The following is a 16,798-nucleotide window of genomic DNA, read 5'->3' on the forward strand; positions in this document are numbered from 1 at the left end:
GGAGAGAGAGAGGGGGAGAGAGAAAGAGAGAAGGAGAGAGAAGGGGGAGAGGGAGAGAGAAGGAGAGAGAGGGGGGAGAGAGGGAGAGAGAAGGAGAGAGAGGGGGGAGGGAGAGAGAAGGAGAGAGAGAGGGGGGAGAGAGAGAGTGGTAGAGAGGGGTAAAGAGAGAAGGAGAGAGAGAGAGAGATGGGTGCGGCAACTGATATTCCATTTACCTGTCTTTGTACATGCTATGCTGGCTTTTGTGTCCATGGGTCTTCTCGCACGTGTGCAACCTGGAATCTACATGGTTACTAATACCCTGCCCCATTACGCCAAGCTCTTCCTAGTTCTCCTCACCACGGAACCTTCGCTTTTAGAAGCAGACTCACATGTCAGAACCATGGATCCGGTTCCCACTGTGGCGGCCCTTCACTGAATATTTGTATCTGTTTTTTTATGGGGGCAAGTTTCCCATCGTCCCCTTCTATGACCCCAACGCCTCCCTTACCTCCACAAAAGTAAAATCCATTAAAAATGTACTCTTATGCCGCCCCACCCCAACCACCACCCCTTAAAGAAATGCACTGAAAAAATGCAGACAAACGTGATGAAGCAGCCATGGTGAGTTGGGCAGGTGCATCACACACCAACTCTCGAAGGTCGTTCAAGGATGCGCATGTGTTTAATAGTCAGGGGCTCCATAAGAGCCCTCCCTCTCCATCTAATCTAGAGATGGGTGTTCCCTTCCTAAAGCAGGGGTCCCCCAATCCCAGGACGGTCACTTGGAGACTGGTAACCTCTTCTGTCTTTTACCTGTCTTTCTATAGGCAATGGGGGGAAGGCAAACGCCTAATCTAAGACACCCTCAGGGAACAATCTAGGTGTAGAGTGACCAGATTTTGAAAATAAAAAACCAGGACAGGCCACTGACATAGAAGTAGGACAGCTTCAGATGTGAAACTAGTCCTACTTCTATGTGGGTGGCCGCCTGTCCCGTGCCATGTTCACCAAGTGAGGAGAGTGCCCGGGGTCCCGAGACTAAACCTGTCTGGGATTTGCGGATCGGGTGGATACCATCCCATTTTTCATGACTATCGGTTCAAAAACCGGGATGTTATCCACCCATGTCCAAATCACGGGAGAGCGTTTTTGAACTTAAAAAATTCTCGGGATCCCCAAGACGAACACGCAAATACCTGGACAGTCCCGGCAAAACCGGGACAACTGGTCATCCTATCTAGGTGGTGCCTGTTCTAAAATCCCAAGACGGCTTAGGCTTTAGTTTGGGCGCTTTCCAGAAACTCAGAACCCACTTGCTCTTCTCCTTACACACTCAAGTACCTAGATCTTGCTGTCACTCTTCCTTTCTCCTCAGACTCTCCTCACTCCTCCCACCATCTCCTCTCTCTCTCTCTCTCTTCCATTCCTGCGACGTACTTCTTTCTACTGTTCGTTTTCACCCTCCAATCGTACTCCTGCTCGGCTCTATACTGCCTCTTTGATTCTCTTCCCTCCACACCACTAATGCACCCCAGTTCTGCGCCACTGCTACTTTCCCCTCCTGACCCCACTACTGTCACCTCTCTCTCCACTCTATTAGGCCCCCCTCTCCTCCCTTCACCTCACCGGAAACACCCACCCCTTCTTGTCCTCCCTTTTATCGTTCCCGTTGGCTTCCTCCCTCACTTGGTTCCAGGGCCAACCGCTGGCTGTTCTTTCCCTTTGGGACGTGTTACAAAGAGGCCACAATTCAAAAGGAGTCATAAGACCCGCCCCCTTTTCAACCGTGTGACAGCCACAATGAATGTCCAAGTTTGTGTGAGAGTCTTCAAAACAGCCCAAACCTGCCTGATTGGCAAGGGTGCATCTGTGTGGCCCCCAGCAGGTAAGAATAATGTCTGTACTAGTACCATTCTCGATGGGCATGCCGCACCCGGGCTGGCACTGGCGTCCTGATGGTGCGGGCTCTCTCCTGGTGGGTGGATCGTGGTTGCTCTCTGCTCTCCTGTTCAGTGTTGTTTCTTCAGGAGCGGGTCACGTGTCATCATGCTTGGTTTGATCTGCTTCTGCCATGTTTTCTTCCGAATACTCGCTGTCTTTGTTACTGGTTCTGGTGGGGAGACAGGTTCTGCAAAACAGAAAGAAAGACACTGGCCAGAATGGGGCTGTGCAGGCATGGGGTGTCTGACGAATCTGTACAGGTCATCCCTTCTTCCCATAGGGGAGCCCTCCGCTTTGAGGTTAGGGTAGTGAGTTCGCTCGGCAAGACCCTCCCTAGGGGTCTGGGCAAGTGGGACCTCTCTGGGCAAGACCCTCCCTGGAGGGGTGCAGCCACGCTACACCGTGGAGCCAGTGGTAGCGTGGAGAGTGAGCAAATCACTATCTGGGCACCAGAAGGCTGGTGTCGCGACCGACAGGGGAGCCAAGGTCCGAAGAGAGACGGAGACAGGAAAGTAACCGTCTCATCTGGTGGCTTGACCATAAGGAAGTCACGGTGGGCCTGGGGCCCAGTAACCGATGCCAGGACCAGACTGCAGAGGGGAGCCTGGTCCCAGAAAGCAGCACGAGAAGTGCATTTGCAGCTGAGATGAGCAACAGAAGGGAGAACACAATTAAGAGGTACAAACATTGATAATCAAGAATGAGTAAGCTGACAAGGTTACGCGAGCCTGAAAAACCCGGGGCAGAAAGAAAGCAGGCCTAACAGAGGACTACAGGGCTTCGGAGAGATCCGAGAAATGAAGAGACTGTCAAGGCTGGGGAAGGCGGTTAGGTTACGGGAGCCTGAGCAGACACCCTATTCAAACCAGATTGCAACAAGGCCAGTAGAAGGCCAGAGGACTTTGGGGATCCTGAGAAACAGATAGACTGTAACATTTGAGTTTGGGAGAGCCAGCAGAGTTGCAAGAACTGAGTAAACCTGAATGGGCTGAGGCCCCACCAAGACTGTGGGAAAATAAGCTTGTCAGAGGAGCAGGGGACTTTGAAGAGTCCAAGAACCACGAAATTGAATAACAATAGAGAAAGAGACCATGGAGGGATCCAAACACAGACTCGAATCTGGGGATCTTGTATGAGGAAAACCCTAATTTTCTTGAGGAAGAGGAAACCATATGAAAGACATTACCTTTTGACAACTGAATCTACTAGAGAGGTTATGGAATGTGTTGTGGGACACTGATGAACTTTGTTAATAAGGAGAAGTGATCCAAGGGATTGGGCCAGGCAGAAGCTGAAGACAGAGGCCATTGCTGCGGCCGCCTTCTTTTTTGTTGTTGTTTCTTCTTCTACGTCTAGGATTTGGACTCAGGACTACCTATTTTGGGACATTGATGAGCACTCTTAGTTTTCGTTTTTTTTAGGTAGGGCACTTCCCTCATAGCTGTAGAGCTAGATGGTCATTTTTATTTTTATTTAAATAAAATCCCTTGAATATGACACACAATAGTCTGAGTCCTTTTTCTGGTTCGTCACAGGTGATATACAGTGGTCCTGCTGTCATGCAATTAGGCACAAGGAAAAGAGGCAGGGCCTGAGACCCGTTTAGCTCCCACACCCCACCTCTAGGGAACGAATGGCTCAGGCGTTAATCCTGGCAGGCCTCCCACCCAAGGCTGAGAGGGGTCCCTAGCCCCACCTGACAGGTACTACTGATCTCTGGGCCTGCCACACATAGTAGAAAGCACACAGTATGAGGAAAAACATAAAACGTCTTATTCTGGAAAAAGAAATATGCTCAGTGGTTCAGGCCCTAATCATTTCTAATCTAAATGCTGTGAACGTTCTCCTAAATCCATAAAAGGTCACCAATGAAAGCCATACAACAAACAGCAACCAGACTAATCTAAACAAAACCATCTTAAACCAGACAACGCCAACCCTCATTAGGTCCACCTTCAAGACCGCCCATCTCACATACATGACCCTTCACCTCAGCAGCTGTGTACCCTATAATCCTCAGGTCCACCTTCAAGACCGCCCATCTCACATACATGACCCTTCACCTCAGCAGCTGTGTACCCTATAATCCTCAGGTCCACCTTCAAGACCGCCCATCTCACATACATGGACCTTCACCTCAGATGCGTTGTACCCTATGATCCTCAGGTCCACCTTCAAGACCGCCCATCTCACATACATGACCCTTCACCTCAGCAGCTGTGTACCCTATAATCCTCAGGTCCACCTTCAAGACCGCCCATCTCACATACATGGACCTTCACCTCAGATGCGTTGTACCCTATGATCCTCAGGTCCACCTTCAAGACCGCCCATCTCACATACATGGACCTTCACCTCAGATGCGTTGTACCCTATGATCCTCAGGTCCACCTTCAAGACCACCCATCTCACATACATGACCCTTTACCCCAGCAGCTGTGTACCCTATAATCCTCAGGTCCACCTTCAAGACCGCCCATCTCAGATACATGGCCCTTCACCCCAGCAGCTGTGTACCCTATAATCCTCAGGTCCACCTTCAAGACCGCCCATCTCAGATACATGGCCCTTCACCCCAGCAGCTGTGTACCCTATAATCCTCAGGTCCACCTTCAAGACCGCCCATCTCAGATACATGGCCCTTCACCCCAGCAGCTGTGTACCCTATAATCCTCAGGTCCACCTTCAAGACCGCCCATCTCACATACACGGCCCTTCACCTCAACCGCTGTGTACCCTATAATCCTCAGGTCCACCTTCAAGACCGCCCATCTCACATACACGGCCCTTCACCTCAACCGCTGTGTACCCTATAATCCTCAGGTCCACCTTCAAGACCGCCCATCTCACATACACGGCCCTTCACTTCAGCCGCTTTGTACCCTATAATCCTCAGGTCCACCTTCAAGACCGCCCATCTCACATACATGACCCTTCACCCCAGCAGCTGTGTACCCTATAATCCTCAGGTCCACCTTCAAGACCGCCGATCTCACATACACGGCCCTTCACCTCAACCGCTGTGTACCCTATAATCCTCAGGTCCACCTTCAAGACCAACCATCTCACATACATGGACCTTCACCTCAGCCGCTGTGTACCCTATAATCCTCAGGTCCACCTTCAAGACCGCCCATCTCACATACATGACCCTTTACCCCAGCCGTTGTGTACCCTATAATCCTCAGGTCCACCTTCAAGACCGCCCATCTCACATACATGACCCTTTACCCCAGCAGCTGTGTACCCTATAATCCTCAGGTCCACCTTCAAGACCGCCCATCTCAAATACATGACCCTTTACCCCAGCAGCTGTGTACCCTATAATCCTCAGGTCCACCTTCAAGACCACCCATCTCACATACATGGACCTTCACCTCAGCCGCTTTGTACCCTATAATCCTCAGGTCCACCTTCAAGACCGCCCATCTCACATACATGACCATTTACCCCAGCAGCTGTGTACCCTATAATCCTCAGGTCCACCTTCAAGACCACCCATCTCACATACATGGACCTTCACCTCAGCCGCTGTGTACCCTATAATCCTCAGGTCCACCTTCAAGACCGCCCATCTCACATACATGACCCTTTACCCCAGCAGCTGTGTACCCTATAATCCTCAGGTCCACCTTCAAGACCGCCCATCTCACATACATGACCCTTTACCCCAGCAGCTGTGTACCCTATAATCCTCAGGTCCACCTTCAAGACCGCCCATCTCACATACAAGGCCCTTCACCTCAGCAGCTGTGTACCCTATAATCCTCAGGTCCACCTTCAAGACCGCCCATCTCACATACATGACCCTTTACCCCAGCAGCTGTGTACCCTATAATCCTCAGGTCCACCTTCAAGACCGCCCATCTCACATACATGGCCCTTCACCTCAACCGCTGCGTACCCTATAATCCTCAGGTCCACCTTCAAGACCGCCCATCTCACATACATGGCCCTTCACCTCAACCGCTGCGTACCCTATAATCCTCAGGTCCACCTTCAAGACCGACCATCTCACATACATGGCCCTTCACCTCAACCGCTGCGTACCCTATAATCCTCAGGTCCACCTTCAAGAACGCCCATCCCACATACATGGACCTTCACCTCAACCGCTGCGTACCCTATAATCTTCAGGTCCACCTTCAAGAACGCCCATCCTACATACATGGACCTTCACCTCAACCGCTGCGTACCCTATAATCCTCAGGTCCACCTTCAGACCGCCCATCTCACATACACGGCCCTTCACCCCAGCAGCTGTGTACCCTATAATCCTCAGGTCCACCTTCAAGACCACCCATCTCACATACATGGACCTTCATCTCAGCCGCTGTGTACCCTATAATCCTCAGGTCCACCTTCAAGACCGCCCATCTCACATACATGACCCTTTACCCCAGCAGCTGTGTACCCTATAATCCTCAGGTCCACCTTCAAGACCACACATCTCACATACATGGACCTTCACCTCAGCCGCTTTGTACCCTATAATCCTCAGGTCCACCTTCAAGACCGCCCATCTCACATACACGGCCCTTCACCTCAACCGCTGTGTACCCTATAATCCTCAGGTCCACCTTCAAGACCGCCCATCTCACATACATGGACCTTTACCCCAGCAGCTGTGTACCCTATAATCCTCAGGTCCACCTTCAAGACCGCCCATCTCACATACATGGACCTTTACCCCAGCAGCTGTGTACCCTATAATCCTCAGGTCCACCTTCAAGACCGCCCATCTCACATACATGGACCTTCACCTCAGCCGCTGTGTACCCTATAATCCTCAGGTCCACCTTCAAGACCGCCCATCTCACATACATGACCCTTTACCCCAGCCGCTTTGTACCCTATAATCCTCAGGTCCACCTTCAAGACCGCCCATCTCACATACACGGCCCTTCACCTCAGCCGCTTTGTACCCTATAATCCTCAGGTCCACCTTCAAGACCGCCCATCTCACATACACGGCCCTTCACCTCAACCGCTGTGTACCCTATAATCCTCAGGTCCACCTTCAAGACCACCCATCTCACATACACGGCCCTTCACCTCAACCGCTGTGTACCCTATAATCCTCAGGTCCACCTTCAAGACCACCCATCTCACATACATGGACCTTCACCTCAGCCGCTGTGTACCCTATAATCCTCAGGTCCACCTTCAAGACCGCCCATCTAACATACATGACCCTTTACCCCAGCAGCTGTGTACCCTATAATCCTCAGGTCCACCTTCAAGACCACCCATCTCACATACACGGCCCTTCACCTCAACCGCTGTGTACCCTATAATCCTCAGGTCCACCTTCAAGACCGCCCATCTCACATACATGACCCTTCACCTCAGCCACTGTGTACCCTATAATCCTCAGGTCCACCTTCAAGACCACCCATCTCACATACACGGCCCTTCACCTCAACCGCTGTGTACCCTATAATCCTCAGGTCCACCTTCAAGACCGCCCATCTCACATACACGGCCCTTCACCTCAACCGCTGTGTACCCTATAATCCTCAGGTCCACCTTCAAGACCACCCATCTCACATACACGGCCCTTCACCTCAACCGCTGTGTACCCTATAATCCTCAGGTCCACCTTCAAGACCGCCCACCTCACATACATGACCCTTTACCCCAGCAGCTGTGTACCCTATAATCCTCAGGTCCACCTTCAAGACCACCCATCTCACATACATGGACCTTTACCCCAGCAGCTGTGTACCCTATAATCCTCAGGTCCACCTTCAAGACCACCCATCTCACATACATGGACCTTCACCTCAACCGCTGTGTACCCTATAATCCTCAGGTCCACCTTCAAGACCGCCCATCTCACATACACGGCCCTTCACCTCAGCCGCTTTGTACCCTATAATCCTCAGGTCCACCTTCAAGACCGCCCATCTCACATACACGGCCCTTCACCTCAACCGCTGTGTACCCTATAATCCTCAGGTCCACCTTCAAGACCACCCATCTCACATACACGGCCCTTCACCTCAACCGCTGTGTACCCTATAATCCTCAGGTCCACCTTCAAGACCACCCATCTCACATACATGGACCTTCACCTCAGCCGCTGTGTACCCTATAATCCTCAGGTCCACCTTCAAGACCGCCCATCTAACATACATGACCCTTTACCCCAGCAGCTGTGTACCCTATAATCCTCAGGTCCACCTTCAAGACCACCCATCTCACATACACGGCCCTTCACCTCAACCGCTGTGTACCCTATAATCCTCAGGTCCACCTTCAAGACCGCCCATCTCACATACATGGACCTTCACCTCAGCCGCTTTGTACCCTATCACTCTTCATCCTCCGTAGAAATCAAAAGACCCAGGTTTCCAAGAAATATCTCACAGACAGAATCTGCTTGTTTTTTTTTTACTACTACCATGGATCTATAGAACTCTGTACATTGTTACTAAGTCCCTTAGTATATCCATGTAGGAAGACTCCAGTCCGAAGCCTGAGACCCTCGGCCTCCCTCACTTGCTGGTAAGCACCCCTGAGGCCTAGATATGCCAGCCCTACTGGTCTGGGTTTGGCACCAAGGAATCCAGTTTATTGTCAGGTGAGGACCTCGTAGGACGTCTAATCCATGTGGCTGTTTTTTCCCTGACTTCCTGTCCACACTAGCGTCATCTACCCTGTCTGTCTTACATCATCTACTCAACCTCCTATCTCTCTGCGCTCTCCCTCCATCACTGGCCTCACCCCAAGCTTCTCAAATGCCCAATCCATCTGTAACAAAACTTCTTTCCTCATTAGCCACTAGGCCTCCCCCACCTAAAGCTCTCTGTGGTGGACGTGTCCAAGCTCTGGATCCCCCCTCGCGACACTCTCGCTTTAGTCACACTACACAATGAGCTTGATACCTTTCTCGCTCGGCATGATTCACTAAACAAGAGGCAGCGTTGCTGTCCTAGTCAGCAAGGGCCCTCTGTCAGCTCCCCTCCCTCTCTGACTCTATCCTCTCCTCCTGTAAGCACATCTTTGTTCACCATCTTGCCCCCAACCCCTCTAATCCCCCACCTGGCTCTACTGACCTCGTTCTCTCTGCACTATTACTAATACTGGAAGCAACCCCCGTTGAAATGCCCTTGGCCATACTGGGTGATCCCAACATGAACAAGCCCCCCAATTACATCTGAACTCAGCACTATTAGACCACTCCTTGGTGAGCATACATAACCTTCCAGCTCACACCTGTGCCATCTCTCTTGATCTTTCTTTCCTCAGCACTCAACTCTTGTGCTCTCTCTACCAATCCCTCTCCCGCGGACCACTCACAAAATTCACTATTTATGTTACCCGCTGAACAGCTGCCCCCCTTCACCAATCACCAAAAGAAAATTCAAACCCAACTTCGTAGCCCCTTACCTGTATCAAGTCGAGTCTTCTTGCCAAATGCTCTCTTCTCCACCTGCCCTCCCCATCAAACTTGCATTTGCGGGGTTCAATAATCCACTTGCTAGCACATCTGACAGTCCTTCCTCTCTTTCACTCTTGCCCTCAACGACCAATCGCTTTAGCTGAAGACAATCATGTGTCACCAGCTTTGCCAATGGTACAAGGCCAGCCCATTACCCTTCTTGACTCCCACAAAGGCTTTCTTCTTATCATCAACATTGCACTTGACTCGGATACATTATCCTGCTACGCTCACCTTATCTCATCTCTGCTCTCGCCTCACAAACCCTCAATGGTCCCCAATTCATGCTCTCCCTCCTAAAAACGATTACACATACTCATCTCCCCACTAATGAAGGTCTCCTACTTTTCCTCCAAGATGCATCAAAAATAAACAACGCTTTGTTCATCTCCCTATCTCTCCTTCTCCCTACTTTGCTCCACCTCTTACCAGTGTTACTCTCTCCTCTCTGTCCGACTTCCTCCTCACCATTCCCAATAGCCCCCAACACATTCAGGCTTCTGGATCAAACACTCAACCAAAAATGCACTCCCTCACATCTGGTCATTTTTAACCTTTGCTCACCACTTCCGCCCCTCCTCCATTCTCTTTCTACTTGATCTCTTCACACCCTTCAACACTATTGACCATCCCTCGTTCTGACCATCGTCAAATCTCAGTCGGTAGCCTCTTGCCTCTCTCATGGAACTCCCCACATCTCCTTTCCATCGCCCCTACCAGGTGGAGTCCCCCAAGGTTCAGTCCTGTCACCACGCCTCTTCCCCCTGTGTTTCCCAATCTCGAAATTCCTGCTCTTCATCTACAAATCTATCCATGGTCTTGTCCCCCTCGTACCGCCAGCTAGCTGACGTCATCCCTCTATATCCCCCCTTCACCTATCCATTCTCCACGCCCATTAACCTCTCCGTACCCTGGCCCCTTGCCTCCTACTGATTCTGCTAATTTTTGGTACTCACCTCCTTGCATTGTAGGATTTATAAAGCACAAGCCTAGCGGGGAAGCAACAGAGTGCTGTACATAGGGGAAGCGCTGAGGGGGTTACACGTACAGTGTGGGGGTAGCAAAGAAGCTGGTCTGGGTATGCAAAGCAGTGGCGACTATAGAGGGGCGGAAGAGGGGTTGAGTGGGGCGATCAGAGATGGGGAGATGCTCTTTGAAGATTAGAGTCATTAGCTCCTTCCTGAAGTTTGCGATCGAGGGGGTGGGGGAATCTTATCTGTGTTGGTGATTTGTACCAGAGACAGGGTGCATAACAGGAAAATAACCTGTTTCCTGTTTTCTTTCCCTCTTGCAGTTGCTTGATTTCAGTCTGGCGATGTTGTGGTTTCTGGTGGTGTGCTCTCCTCTGCAGGTGGCGAGTGTCTTCCCGCTCCCACCCATCATTAAGAAATCTTGTCGACTTCAGACCCACCTACTAAACCACTGGAAGGGCACCCCCATAGGGACCCCACCCCTGGTGAGAACATCCCACATGCCAGCACACAATATGTACGTATTTTATTTTGATATTTGAGGAGGCGTAATCGCTTGATTTCTATCTGTGCACCAAGCTCTCTAGGCTTAATTGCTAGCTCTCAGTGTAACCCCACCACCCAAACATCTACCCCCTAGCTCTTCCTCTGGCCGCAAAGAGGCAGCTTCTCCTTTATGGCCTCCTTCCTCAGGACCAGGCCGACTACAACAGCTAAGGCAGGTGGCCATATTCGTCCCGGGTATGGTGAGTGTAGAGTTGTTAATGGACTATACAAGGTTGGTGTATGTGTCTCCCGTTCAGCTTTAAATCAATGGGGGACAACACTGTGACCCCTCCACTGGTTGAGCCCATTCTACGGCAGAAAGGGGACATATGTATGGGAGAGCTGCTCCTGCCTTCAAACATTGCTGACAAATGGCTCTGCTCAGTGGATCTATATCATCTTTGACCTCTTTAGCCAGTCCTGTGTTTGGTTGCCGTTTGATTTGCCTTCTGGGACTGGTAGTTAAAACGTTTGCAATAGTTTCCCGCTAGTTGGCTGGAAAGCTACTGTGGATGGGTGTATTAACAGCTCTACACACACCTCGCTTGAAATGTGCCTGTGATCTGTTACTTTATTGCCAGCCTCTGCTAGGTAAGTTGTTCGACCGACTGATTTCTTGTGCCACACATTGCCTCCAATTTCAGACCCCAGTCCCTCATCCCCAACTGAATGCCAGAGTCCTTTGGGAATACGCATGACAGTAGGACTTGTTTCATTAAAGTAACAGGCATGCGATCTTGTTTAGGAATGGAGAAAGAATTCTAGGATTAAGTTCGGTGGAGTGGAGTGGAGCAGAACATGTGTCTGAATGAGGATGATCTGCTGTTGTTTATGCAGGATTTGCCATGTTGCCTTCCAGCTCTGATGAAGTAGATCTAGCACTTGGGATTATCTCAGGAATGGGACAAGGCTAGTATAAGGGTCTTGTTAAGAGGGGCTAGAGACACCTTTCAGCCAGGGATCAAGGGGCCTAACTCAAGGCACCTGCCCATCGAGCCTAAAGACAGGACAAATCCTCCCTCTTCTAAGGAAACCCACCCTGGATCCTGACAACCCAGGTAACTATCGCCCCATCACCCCATCTTTGCTTCCTAGGTAAGATCATTGAGAAATTGGTAGCTGTGCAACTGCAGCAACACATCGGCACCAACAATCTCGTCTGAACCTACCAATCCGGGTTCAGACCCAGATGCAGCACAGAGACCGCAACCATACAGGTAGTCGACAATGCCTCAACATCCTTGACGACGGCCACTCATGCCTCCTGGTTCTACTCAACCTCTCAGCCGGATTCGACACAGTAGACCACCAGGTTTTCACAGACACCCTACATCGGTGCACGGGGATCAGCAACCTTGTCCTACGCTGGATCAAGTCCTACCTCGCCAACCACCAGCAGTTTGTTCAGTTGGACTCCTCCAGATTGCCAATGCTACCTGTCACCTGTGGAGTCCTGCAGGGTTCCATTCTCTCCCCTGTGATCTTCAATCTATACATGGAGCCGCTGGGAGCCCTCCTAGCCACAGACATCCACATCCACCAATACGCGGATGACACACGGCTATACCTCAAGATTGACTCCATCAAGGACAACCACAGGCTCAAAACCTGCCCCTCGCTGATCCAGTCTTGGATGTCCAGTGTATACTTGAAGCTCAAACCTTCCAATACCAGATTACTACTCCTCACCAACAACACCGAAGACCCAGACATACAAACACCTCACCTACTGCTTTGATGTGCAGTGTGCCGCAAGGGTCCACCATCTCCCCAGTATTGTTTAATATCTACATTCAACCTCTGATCAAACTCCTCTTCTCCCATGGCTTCTGTTCTTGTTCCTATGCAGATGATACCCAGATCTTGGTTTGCTTAGATCCCCCTCTTCCTGTGACTGGTACCAGATTGAGGGCCTGCCTTGAAGCCGTGGGAGAATGGATGTTTAACTGGCTCAAGTTGAGTGGTGAATAAACTGAGGTGCTGGTGGTGGGCCCTCCTTCTGCTTCCTCCTTTTGGACTCCCCTTTTTTGACCACTGTCTTTGGGCCCTTTCCCTTCTCCTGTTTCGTTAGTGAAGGACTTGGGGGTAAAGATAATCTGCATCTTTATCTGTGGGATTTCAGATCAGTGCCGTGTGTCAGAGGGGTTCTTCCTTTTTTTCCGCCCCAGTTACGGGCTCCTCTAGTCCTCTAGTTATCTCCTCCATGGATTGTTGTAATTCTTTAGCCCTGCCACAGCCCGCCTATCTACTACAGTGGTTCCAAGTCTTACAGAACTCTGCAGCCACAGTAGCCACATTTGCGCCTAGATGTGCGCATATCTCCCCGGTTGTGCGCCATCTCCATTGGCTTCCTGTGACTAAGTGCATCCAGTTTAAGGCCCTCTGCTTGGTCCACTTTGCCTTTTATGGCGCAGGTGTGGAGTATTTTCAGTCTAAATTTCTTCCTTATATCCCGGCACCAGCACTCCGCTCGGCGGATGCCTGTCTCATCTCTGTCCCTCGATTTAAAGCTGCACGTATCGGTGGCCATTCTTTTTCTCTAGCTGTGGCTCAGGTGTGGAATTCCCTTGCCCGTGTACTAAAGACCTCTGTGAACTATCTTTCTTTCAGGCGTTCTCTTAAAACCTATCTTTTCTAGTGTCTTTTCATCCTCACCCAGCTAAATTAGTGGCACGATACCTCTTCAGTGAACGTTGCGCTTTATACGTTTGTGTAACATAAAATACCATAACCTCTCTTCAAGACACACCTAGCTAAGACACCTCAGTATCACCTCTGCCTCTTGTGCAAAGTCAAGCCCTTCCTCCCTCCGGGCAGCTTAAGATCCACCGTTCAAGCCCTGGTCCTAACCCACCTGGGTGGGGGCAATGCACTCCTCAAAGGCCTCCCGTCATCCTCCCTTGCGCCCCTGAGAAGTGTCCTACATGGGGCCACACGCTTCCCCAAGGATCTACGCAGATACACCCACATCACCTCGGCCCTCATAGACCTTCACTGGCTCCCACTGCACGCACAAATCACCGTCAAGTCTTGCTGCATCATGTATAAGGCAGTCGCCCTCAAGTCACCCAGCTACCTTGCAGAGAATCTCAGCATCTCCGGCAGACAGCTCACCGCCAGAAGCCAGGACACGTGCAGACTTGAAATCCACTGCAGCAAAAAGGAAAGGACCAGGAAACAAGCCTTCTCTGCCTACACCCCAACACTATGGAACCTCCTCCCCGTCGGCATCAGACCCGCCCCCGGGCTCCTACAATTCAGAAAATAACTCCTCTTCAAGGCGTCTCTCCTCCTCAACACCTAGGCTATCACATCGCCCCATGCGCCAGCAGACTCGCGAGATGCCATCCGCCCCTGTCCTACCCACCACCCTGTACAGCTCTACCTCTCATCTGGGCCCACCTGTATCCTACCCCCGGTGTATATCTGTTTTGTTTTTACCACTGAAAAGCACTCCGCTATGCATCTGTACTCTTGTATACCACTGTAAAGTGCTCCGTTGTGTATCTCTATTGTTTTCTATCTCTGAAAAGCTCTCGGTTGCTTCTCGAAACTAGGTCAGTGATCAATAAATACCATAATAATTATGATAGGGGAAAGCCAGAGTAAACCCTACACTTGAGGGGTAAGGTGGCAGCTGGGCTTGGCCTAGTGCATACCCCTTCCTTTTGTGCCTGTATGTTTTGGAGCAGGAACCCTTTATCTCACACAGTACCTCCCTTATGAGATACTTGCAAGTGTCTTCTTATTTCTCAGAGTTCCTCAGGTGTTACGAACCAGCAGTTAGGAGGAGACAACAAAACTGATATCAGCCGCCAGCTCATAACTACCCAACCTCCAGCAGCGACTGCGGGGCACGCCACAGAGAGAGATGGAAAGAATCTGCAGCAAAGCAACATTGCCCCAAAACTGAAAGACTCCACCGAGCAGGTGGACCAACGCGGCGAAGAGCTGCTCCCGAGACCGCAGCATAGCCACGCCAAAACAGCGCTGTACATGGCCATAGCACCAAAAGGCTCTGCCGGTCAAGAGGACTATCGCAGCAAGAGGCACTATCACAAACACTTAACCCTAGACCTCCAGGGACAAGAGAAAAGGATTGCAGCTTGGTCACCCAGCGCAGTTACCCATACTAGGAACTTCAACGCTCATTTTCCACCACCACAGTGGGCATTTCTCAACCGAACTGCGTGAGTAGTCAGGGCCGGACTCCTGTTAAAGACTTTCTGCTGCAAATACACCTCCTGGGAGGGGAAGGCTGGTTCTGATTGGTTAGGAGCAGTGGTCCAATCAGGCCAGGCGTGAGAGCTCGGACGAGTGAAATATCTGAGGGAAGTAGAGTGGTGGTGGAGTAATCTAGAGGGTGTGTAAGGAACTCATGGTGGCAACAAGTAAGACTGAGAACAATTTTGGGATCACTTTAGCAAAAATGACCTTGGCTCCGTGCACACTTTTGAGCATAAAACTATGCAAAAATGAATACTGTGTTTACTTGTGGTTTTACACCAGTTTTAATTAATTAAACAAAGGTTTTTTTGGTGGTAACTAGTGTACCCCATTCGTTTTCTAATTTCTTAAATGTTCAAAACATAAATTATTACAGACTTTTAGCGTAACTTCATGCTTGACAGTATATCAAAGTAAAGGATACTTGAAACATTTCCATACAAGTCACAATTCAAACAACAAAGTGTGACACTTTCTTCCTCCGTGGGTACATTTCCTATTGTTTTAAGAGAAACTTTAGTCCATATATCAAACGTTTCACTGGCTAGCGAGCCAATAGTCCTTGTGTTTGAGGGTTTCTCTAATGCACTACGCGTTTCGGGCTCTGAATGCCCTTTATCAGGTGCGGATCAGTACCTTGTACTGATGAAAATTAAAAATAACATATATTTCTTCTGTTCAGTTCCTTAATCATTGTTTGTTCAGCAAATATTGTCATCATAGTTACTATTCTCATGTTTTGTCAGTATAGATTTTGAACCTCAAATACCTTTGATTCTGAAGATTTTATCTTCTTAAAAACATCTTAAATGTGTTAGTGTTGCTTTTTTACAGTTGAATCTGGCTCTATGATTGTTCTTCCTTAAAGCACCGGAGGATGTTTTGGTCTGTGAAAAAAAGGGAAAATGTTCGTTTTTCTGGGATGTCTGTGGCTTTATTATGTGTGGGTTTTGTGCTGGGAACAGTCGCTAGATCATAGCGCTGTGTCCCAGTCACAAAACCCTAGTTAACTGATTCTGGAATATATTGGAATATATTGCTTTTTCCTGTGTCCATGCGGTTAGCGCTGCTCACCTCTGTCTAGTCGTCTCCCGGGGGTAGCTTGGTTTCCTTTCACCAATCTGTCTGTCGTAGCCCAGCATCTGACTCTGTTAGCACCTAAACATCCTGAGGAATTAATTTGAAATGTATGCACCAAAGTGAGAAAGACCATATAAGAAAGGTGTGCTCCTCTACACTACTGTTACCATTGTTAACAAGTAAGACTGACACACGTGATCACAGCTCAAGGGTGCTTATTGAACAATAAAATGCTATATGCAGGTTGGAATAACACCTATTCTAAACCTAAATCTAAGATGGGAGCAAGCGTCGACCATCAAATAAGGCATCCTAGTGGCAGTGTGTCAAAACAAAAAGGGCCTATACTAAGAAACCTATTATCAAACTTCACAACTAATACAAAAAGAGGGTGTGGGACAGCTCTCAATAAAAGAAGAGGTGTTCTCAAATAATATGTTAGGATGCGGTAGCCTGGGTCTCCCTTCCCCACGTTTTGGACACGGGGTAAGATGGCAGTTTGAAGCACCGTCCAGCCTCTGGCTTCTCCAGCACAAGACAACAGTTCGAATGGCAGCTCTCGGCACACTCTCTCTCAGGGCTGTTGATGGCCAAGTCTCCTTTC

Source organism: Ambystoma mexicanum, chromosome 13 (genome assembly GCF_040938575.1).
Source record: "Ambystoma mexicanum isolate Mex_15411 chromosome 13, UKY_AmexF1_1, whole genome shotgun sequence".
NCBI lineage: Eukaryota > Metazoa > Chordata > Amphibia > Caudata > Ambystomatidae > Ambystoma > Ambystoma mexicanum.